The following is a 9,429-nucleotide window of genomic DNA, read 5'->3' on the forward strand; positions in this document are numbered from 1 at the left end:
CGAAACAGTTTTTTTTAATAAATAGTTCTTCCTATATAATATTTGTCAAAACAAAATACCATGTAATAATCTCTAAAATCTAAACACCATTTGATCTTAATCTTCCATCTTCTGTTAGATGCTTCTCTCGGTTTCTTAAGAGTGATGGTGTTTTTAGTCTGCTTAGTGACTTATTTTTTAAGTGTTTTAGTTGTTCTTTTTTTTTGTTTTCTTGGTGTTTCTTCCGGTGTATCTAGTTTCTTGCTAGCTTTTTGATGGAATAAGATTTCTTTTGCAGTTCAAAAAAAAAATTGACCTTAAGGTGTCCAGTAGCAAAAAGATAGCTTGTGAAGTGGTCATGTACAAAAGGTTTTCGTCGCATAAACAGTCACAAAATAATGCATTTGGTGATATGAATATGATATTACATATAACTTAAAAAGAACTCAACGTTTCAAGCTTGATTATTTATTATTGATTATTGCACCTGATAATTCAAGTTTATTCATACATCACATAAGTAAACCGACCAACAGCATATATCAAGTAGTTCACTAGTAAGGAGACTGGCCAATGTAGTTACCACGAGGATAATAACTACAAATAACGAACCACCAACCATTATTGACACATTGCACCCTAGCGCACCCAAGTTGATTAGAATTACGCCACACCACTTGAGTATAGTGCCCACAAACTTTTCCACTAGCACACGTATTGGAATTGTGATCATAATTTGCTTTTTCACTTACCCATAAGTTCACAGCTGCAACACCCGTGAATGCACCACTACCCGCGGCAAGGTTCTCACCATATGGGCCATTGGAATGGATGAGATTGCAGTCTCGTGCCCTCTGGTTAGCATAGTTTTGAGCATAGGCTGCCACAGTTGTGTTCCATACCATGTTTCCAACACCCACTTGGGATGTGCCGCATTATGAGCATTTAAGTAATCTCCTGGGTTGTTTTGTGCGTGGGTGCTTTGAAACATGGCCAAACTCAAGAAACAAATAACTGCATATTGAAGTTTGAAAGACCCCATAACGTACTCTAGCTTATTTGTTAAACTATTGGTGTTTGAGGATGGAGATGCATGATTCCCATATGCCTATTTATAGAATATTATGGCTATTGGAATGACAATTTTACAATGGTCAAATAACTTAGCGTACCAATGTCACGAACTTCTATAGGCATAATGAGTGAAAATGAGTTTAAAAGTAAAAAAAAAATGCTTCGAAGAAACCCAAATTAAAAATTACATGAAAGTACTTAACATGAGAAATAAATATTGCAATAAAGACATGTAACCTTTTTTTAGCGAATACACACTTAACTTGCTCTTAATCTATACCAATGTTCACTATGAAATTAGAGCTCTTAGTCATTTAAGGAGAAACATCTTCGCTCACTAGGACCATTAGCTACAAGCCCTTTAGTAATTAACACATGTAATTAGCCAATATATTTTATACTTAATTGTGGTACTTGATGACTACTTTTAATTTTTAAAATTTAACCCTTGTAAAGGATTGTCCTTATGAGTTGAGGGCTTGAAAAGCAAAACTAATTTCACTCAAAACGTTTGCAGTGTTCTTTTGTCATTGGATCACCTCGTACGAAATACCCAGACAATTCTCATTTTGTTAACAGTTCAAAAAATAAATTCACTCAAAATGTACGAGTTATTAATTTTTTGTTTTTTCTTCTGTTGAAACTTAAAAAGGTTCATTATCCGTCACATTTTTTTGAACAACAAAATTCCAACTTTATCTTGCATTTGCAAGGATTTAAATCCATAACGTCATAACTATAATAGCGGAACACCATATCAGTACCACTAGACTAATTGGTTATTCATTTTCCATCACATGCTCGATTTTTTTGCTGATTTAGGTGGGTTGGAGAAAAAAAAGTGTTTTTAGGTAGTGGCCTAGAATTTAATTGTTTTTAGGTAATCCTCCACCTGAGATGGCGGATTACATGTACACGCAAGCATGCTTTCCACGTGTATATCCAAGTCGGATGCCATGTCAACGGGTAATGCACGTAGAATCTTCTATCTGAGATAGAGGATTACATAAACTCATTTTACCAACATTTATCGTATGGAATCTTCTTTTTTACCTCCTGGGCATGTGTCCCAGCCCCTAAAATCCTCTATCTCAAATAGAGGATTGTCACACAATGAATATATGCTAATAACTCTCGTGAATGAATTGTATTAAACCTTCATAAGCAGTAAATGTCATATTTGTACCATAAAAATGTATTCAATTTTCTCATGAATAAAACCATTTTTTATAAGTGAATTATCTGCATTGGACTTTTAAAATGTAACATTAGGAATACTTCGTCTTTACATTTAAAAATAGGATTATAACTATTTTCACACACTCTTAATACAATATTAATTAACTTTTAATGTCAACGAATATGTTACATTTAGGTATAGTTAGTTAGGGGCTGTGATAAAATAACAATAGATTTTATAAATCCATCCCTTCATTTTTAATATATTACATTACATTAAAAGCAATAAAATGTAAATTATCGTTTGAAGAATTGTTTTGTGCTTTCATTTTATTGTTTTTAATGTAATGTATTATATTAAAAATAAAGTGAAGGATTTATAAAATATATTTTTTTATTTTATCTCAGCCCCTAATTAACTATACGTAAATGTAACATATTCGTCGACATTAAAAGTTAATTAATATTGTATTAAGAGTGTGTGAAGAATAGTTATAATCATATCTTTATATGCAAAGATGGAAGATCACGAGAAAGCCGGATACATTTTTATGGTACAAATATAACATTTACTAGATTATGAAGGTTAAATACAATTCATTCACGAGAGTTATTACCATATATTTCTTGTGTGACAATCGTCTATTTGAGATAGAGGATTTCAAGGGTTGTGACATGTGTCCAGGAGGTAAAAAAGGAGATTCCATATGGTAAATGTTGGTAAAATAAGTTTATGTAATCCTCTATCTTAGATAGAGGATTCCACGTGTAGAACCCGTTGACATGGCATCCGACTTGGACTTGGAGACACGTGGAAAGCATGCTTGCGTGTACATGTAATCCGCCATCTCAGATAGATGATTACCTAAAAGCAATTAAATTCTAGTCCACTACCTAAAACCACTTTTTTTTCTCTAACCCATCTAAATCAGCAAAAAATTCTCACATGCTCCAACTTTGAATTTCTTCCTTTAGTGTTATAGTCAATTAATTAATTTTTTTAGTAGGTATTATATATGACAACAATTAGTGTGGGTGTACGTGGGTGAAACATTGTTATTTATTGTTTTGTTATTATAATCACGTACCCGAGAATCTAAAAATAAAAGTCCAAGGTATGGGATATAGAAAAAAGGGCCCTAAAAAAACAAGCTCAAAAACTATTATATAATTTAGAGTAACAATAAACAAAATAAAAGTCTTAATAGCAAAAATCAACATTAATATTATAAAATTACCATAAAAATATATAAAAAATGAAGTATTATGAGACGTAGAGGCTGTTTGTTTACATCTGAATGGAACCATTCAGATGTAAACATCTGATTCATTCAGACTTCAGACTGTTTGGTTTCAAACAGAAAAATATCTGAATGGTTAAAATTAGGTCTGAATCATTCAGACTTCTTGTTGCCTCTGAATGGGACAGAGGCTCATTCAGACCTGAATCATTCAGATCTGAATGAACCAAACAGCCCCATAGTATCTAAAAATTAACACAACCATTTTAAAATTGAAACAGGAAATTAAAAATTGAAACATTGATTCATTGAAATAAATATACACATAAATAAGTGCAGTAATTCTCAAAATTAAACCACCAAAAACATGAAATCTAATGATTAAAAAGAGTCAGTGAATATTGTATGTGCTTCATGCCTTGATCGACTGCTTGCTGAGTACATTGTTGACTTTGCTATTGTCGGTCTGCTGAAGACTCGATGGTCTCACAGGTCTGTGAATGGAGGCAGATGATCTCGCATGTCGTGAAGAAACACTAAATGACCCCGGCAGATTAAGGATAATCTGGGGGTTAAGTAGATGTTTCCCACGAGGGTTAGGTCCGGCAAAGACGATTATTCTTCTCGACCTGCAAAACAGACACCGTGAGCTCGTCACTGAGAAGGGGGGGTTCCTCCTTGTGACCACCCTCCGGCGTGAGAATCAGACTAGATTGCTCTGAATATAAGTGTATATTGAGATAAATAGCTAGAGAGAAGATAAGATGATGATACCGTTCCAAGGTGTTGGAGTATTTATAGCCGAAGGTAGGTTTCCAAGCAGGTACGGCGAGCTGTATAATATTCCTTTTCCACCAACTACGGGCTATGTTCGTGCCACGATGGGAGTTGGTGGGTAGGCAGCGGCTGATGGCGACGTTTTGTACTGGAGCATGCTCCTCCTCGTACTATTGTCGGTGAGCTGTCACCCTGTGATTGGTTCATGGGTCGCTTTTACCAGATCTTGTCTATTTGTCCATACCTTGGTAGGTATAGTACAAAAGATCTTCTGGAAGCGTACGGACTGGCTCTTTTGGGCGGGAATATTCCCGCCCTGCTCATTCCTTCTTCAGGTGACATTGCTGAAGTATAAGAGTCAGTGCTTTATGCGTGTAGCTTTACTGTTAGTGCGGGTAGCCTTCCTTCTTGGTTTGTACCCATAGCTGCGGGAACAGGCAGGGTACTGTACCAAGGGAGGCTTTCCTGCGGGAACAGCTGGCTTACTGCGTGTAAGGTCTTCATCTCTCTGAGCATGGTGGGTTCTGCGAATCCAGTTGGTCTTTGCGCAAACGTACCTCTAAGGTGAGTCTTGCGGGTCCAACTGGGCTTTGCTGGGACCTACCTCTTCAAGTCCCCCCCATCCATTGTTCTTCTCATGAATTTTTAATAAGTGAGGTGAACTTTTGGACTTTAAGCAAGGGGTTTTGAAAAGGGGGTTTTCGTTTTTTAAGGTTTTCCGTGGGGATTCTTCCCGCGGTTTTCCTAATGTCACTTGCAGAAAATTCCCGACTTTTTCTGCATGATCTTTGGGTATGATGCGGGTAGGTGCGTAACCTCTTCACAAGTCGGGAGCGTTTAGTTTCACTTGTATAGATTCTCCACGGGGTACTGGTAGTTTTAGACATAGTGATCAGTTATGTTAAACAACCAATTCCACCTTGAAGCTTCAAACAATCAAGTTCTCAACGTTCCCGTCATGCGTTATTTCCCTTTCCGCAAGCATGATCCATAAGATCCATCTTAGGTTCAATTCCCTGCAAGTGTTGAGTATGTGAAGGGTTTCGCCTTGACACTGTACCCGTACTTGTCTTACGGTTCCTTGTTTTCCAAGGTATTTTCTTGGCTTCAATTCCCTGCAAGTGCTAAGTATGTGAAGGGTTTCGCCTTGACAATGTACCCGCACTTGTTTTATGGTTTCTTGATTTCCAAGGTAAGGAGGTATATTCCCTCTTATCTTTGAATCTTTTTGAATCTTTCTGAAATTCGAAGAGTTGGTGAAAGGATAAGGACAATCCAAACGGCTGAAGGGACGTTGGCGTCTTCTGACGGTTTCAGGACGTGCAGGAAGTTATGACGACGTGACAGCATGTGGTCAATCAGGACGCTTTTTCATGCGCGTGGGCGCGAGTTTCATGTTACGCGCCATTCTGACACCTGTTGCCAGCTTGTTTTATCCACGTGTCGCCCTTTCATTGCACCTGCGCTCTCTCTCTCCTCCGCATTAAATTCATCGCATTCATTGCGATGAGTATATAAGGGGGGAGAGGGTGCATCTCATTCCATACCTTCACTTCACTCTTTTCCTCTTAAAGCGATTTCCGGCGAATACTCATCCTTTCCGGCGAGCATTCTTCTGAAACCGCTTTCTTTTAACTTTCTTAAAAAAATGTCTTCTTCCACTCACGATCCTGAGGTTAACGTCGAGGAGTCTGACGTTTACCTCGAGAACCCGATGTCTACGTCCGATAAGGACGATAAGAGTACTGCTGGCGAGTGCCAGTATACTCTTTCTGTCGATGTGTACCATTACATCGTCAAGAAGTTCATGCTGGAGCCGTATGAGCCAGAGTTTCCGGAGCCTCACCAGATGGTGTACGATGCCCCAAAGGGCAAGATAGGGTTTACGCCTCGTTCTTCATATATGGGAATCTAAGATTCCCATTAACGAAGTTCGTATACCGTGTTTTGGAGAAACACGGTGTGCATTTGACGGAGGTGCACCCAATGGCGATTGCTAAAGTTCGCCATTTCGAATGGGTGTGCCGTATTTTGGGCATCGAGCCCCGCGTCGACCGTCTGATGACCTTCTACACCTGGAGGTGCATCCAGGGTTGGTATACCCTTGTTACTCGGATCAAGGGGTTAAAAATCTGCGCTACCGAGCGTAGTCTTCATTCTTGGAAGCGGGAGTTTTTCTTCATCTCCGCTCGCATCGTCCCCATCGCGATGACGTTCAAGAATGGGCGGGCGCTCCCCAACCTTCACGCCTCCAATTACCAGGAGACGGAATGGTTCGCCAAGATCTCCCAGATCCAGACTCCGGTCTATCGCTTCGCGGAGTCTGGGATGGTGCTGCTCGGGATGAGCCGCGTGTGGAAGGATGCTGGGTCTGGGACGCCGCAAATACCCATCATTCTTGAATACGATTTGAACTATTTCCCTTACGGTATGCTCTGTCTTTTGTGTTGGTTTAGGGTTTTTCTTCTAACATTATCTTTTTTATTTTAGAGGGGAACGACTTACAGTCGCTCTTGCATCCGCGGGAGACTGGTGGTCCCGCACGGTTGGGTACTCGTGATCTCGATGAGAACGAGTTGCCCATTCTGGAGCAAACGGCGGATAGATTCGTAGAGGTCTACCCGCCGGGCCACGAAATTTTGAGTGCCACTCGGCCAGGTAAGGAGTTTTTTAATCCTCGTCCTCTTCATGCTCAAACTTCTGCTGGAGTTCCTCTGATTTTGTCATCTTCTGATGAGGGATCCGCAGATGGGCGTTTCTTTGTGAGGAAGAAGAAGGCTGCTGGCGTGAAGGGCAAGGCGAAGGTTACTTCCATCGTCGACCTGGGAAATCAGTCTGATTCCGAGACTGAAAGTGAGGAGGCGGCGGGGAACCTTGGTGGTGGCGAGCCCATTGTCTCGGAGGTTGAGACGGCTGTCACCTCCGAGCAACCAAGCGTTGCGACGGTGAATGGCGTGAAGAGGCCAGTTCCATCGGGTTCCTCTCCACCTGTCAGGTCTTTCAAGATTAAGAAAACCCGTAAGTATATTTTTTGTGTACCTTTTCTGCATTTCTTTCCGCCATTGTTTTTAATATTTTGTTCTTTATGCAGGAGTGGACATATCCGCCTTCCAGAGCGGTGCGGGAGGAAGCAGTTCAGGACCCACGACGATAGGTTTGGTCAACCTATCCGAGGCGATGACCCAGGCGGCTGCGCCTGTTTCCGGTGCTGGTTCAGTTGCTCATACTGTTGAAGCAACTGTTCCAGTTATGACGTCATCTCCGCCGGCCGTCAGTGCCATCTTTACCACATCCTTCACTGGGCCGGCAGTGACTTTTTCTGCGAGCTCCTCCGCAGCGGCGACCACGGTTATGAGTTCATCTCAAATGAGTTCATCTCCGATGGTCTCTACCACAGTGGCTTCTACCGTGCCCCCTCCGGTGTCAGCGACTGCCTCGTCCTTGGCCGGTTCTTCAGGTATGTTTGGGGTTGGGACCTCTAGACTTACCTCTGTTGATGAGGGGGTCCAATCTTTGCTTCATTCCCATCTCCTTGACCTCTTGGATGGATATCCCTTAGGTTCGGGTGATGAGTTTGGCTGCTACCGGCCTGTTATCGACCCTACAGGTGTGTGGGGTTACTTTGGCCTATTATTCATTCTTATCATTTTTTTCCTAACTGTTTTTTGTTTTTGCAGTTTCGGATTCCAATGAGGTGTATGCTCCAGGTTTGAATATCCGCCGGGGAACGACCCTCCGGACGGCTGCGGACTGCGTTGACTGGGCGCGCCTTGCCTCCCCAAGCGGTGCGTTGGGGGAGGCAATGGCTAGCTACCAGGAGGGCAGGTTGTCCAACGAGCTCCGAATCCTTCTCGCTAGGATGCAGCCGCGTGTCGAGTTACTTTGTCGTGAAAACGACAAGCTAAAGACTGCGCGTAGCCTGGAAGTGGCTCAGGTGCGATCACTGCGGGAGGAGAATAAGAAGCTTGCTGCCACCGCTGCGGAGAAGGAGAAGGCCTTCAAGGACCTTGAGGTCGAGATCCAGGCCAGGCATGAGGCCCGTTCCAAGGCTACCCAAGCTGTTAATGAACAGCTTAGGTTGGCCAAGGAAACTGCGCGTAATGCGACCGGAATGCCCCCAAAGTTGAAGCCGTTGCTGAGCCTCTGCGCGCTGAGAACGAAGAGCTTAAAGCCAAACTAGAGAAGCTTCAGCAGGCTCATGATGCTTTGGCTTTAGAAGATGCTAAGAAGCTACAAGAGCTCTTGAATCAGAAGGGTATGCTTGATCGCACTGAGCGCAAGCTTATGGGCATTGAAGAGGCTGCTGCCAAGGATGTGTTTCTTGCCAACCTCAACAAGAATGAAGCCGAACGCGCTCGCGATCAAGCTCAAGCTACCCTTCAAGAAGCTCTGACCAACAAGGGATGGCTTCTACGAGAAGCGTTGCCACAGGTACGCATAGTTCCATAATTTCTTTGCTTTACGCTTCTTTATACTTAGAAAAGTTTTATATATATATATATATATATATATATATATATATATATATATATATCTGTAGGTTGTGCATCGGATTTTCGCGAACACATCTTATGACGATGCCATGAGTGCAGCCCTCAATGCTTCTCATGAGGATGGGGAGAAAGCTGGTTTCTTGCTTGGTCTAGGATTTGCAGAGAAGGGCATCCCGCCTTCCAACTTTCCTTTACACGATGTTGACACTGAAGCTGCCTACGACCAAGCTGTGAACCAGTATGCTGCCTTCCCGCATCCGGTTGTGGAGAAGGTGAATGAAATTGCTGCTGATGACGGGCTAGCTGTTCTCAAAGCTTTCCTTGAACCGCCGCAGCCAACTGATGGTGCGGGTTCAAGTGGGTTTGGAGGGAGTGGCCCCGAAGCTTGAACCTTGAGATCCCTTTCAACCGTTAGGGTAGATTTGTATTTTTGTAGGCGGGTAAATACCAAGCCATTTTGTAATGTTTGAATTTTTGTTGTGAATATAAATGTTTTGTTAACGTCTTTCCTTGTAAACATTATATGATTTGCTCATGCATATTTTAGTTTAACTTAGCAATTTTCTAAGTGTTTTGAATAAGTTAATCTTTCGACGCGTGTCAGATGATAGGTTAATGTTCTGTTCCTCTATCATGATTGTGCGGGTAGGACCGTCACTTTCACTTAGTAGGATGACCAAACTTTA

At 41.8% G+C, this 9,429-nt stretch overlaps 1 pseudogene; it reads right to left on the reverse strand.

Moving 5' to 3' along the window:
• Positions 1-382: 382 nt before the first annotated feature.
• Positions 383-1,070, reverse strand: LOC143580136 (pathogenesis-related leaf protein 4-like; annotated as a pseudogene).
• Positions 1,071-9,429: the final 8,359 nt, after the last annotated feature.

The sequence above is a fragment of the Bidens hawaiensis genome, unplaced genomic scaffold (assembly GCF_021521415.1).
Source record: "Bidens hawaiensis isolate Kalapana, Puna unplaced genomic scaffold, B.hawaiensis_p1.1 tig00030250_1, whole genome shotgun sequence".
Lineage (NCBI taxonomy): Eukaryota > Viridiplantae > Streptophyta > Magnoliopsida > Asterales > Asteraceae > Bidens > Bidens hawaiensis.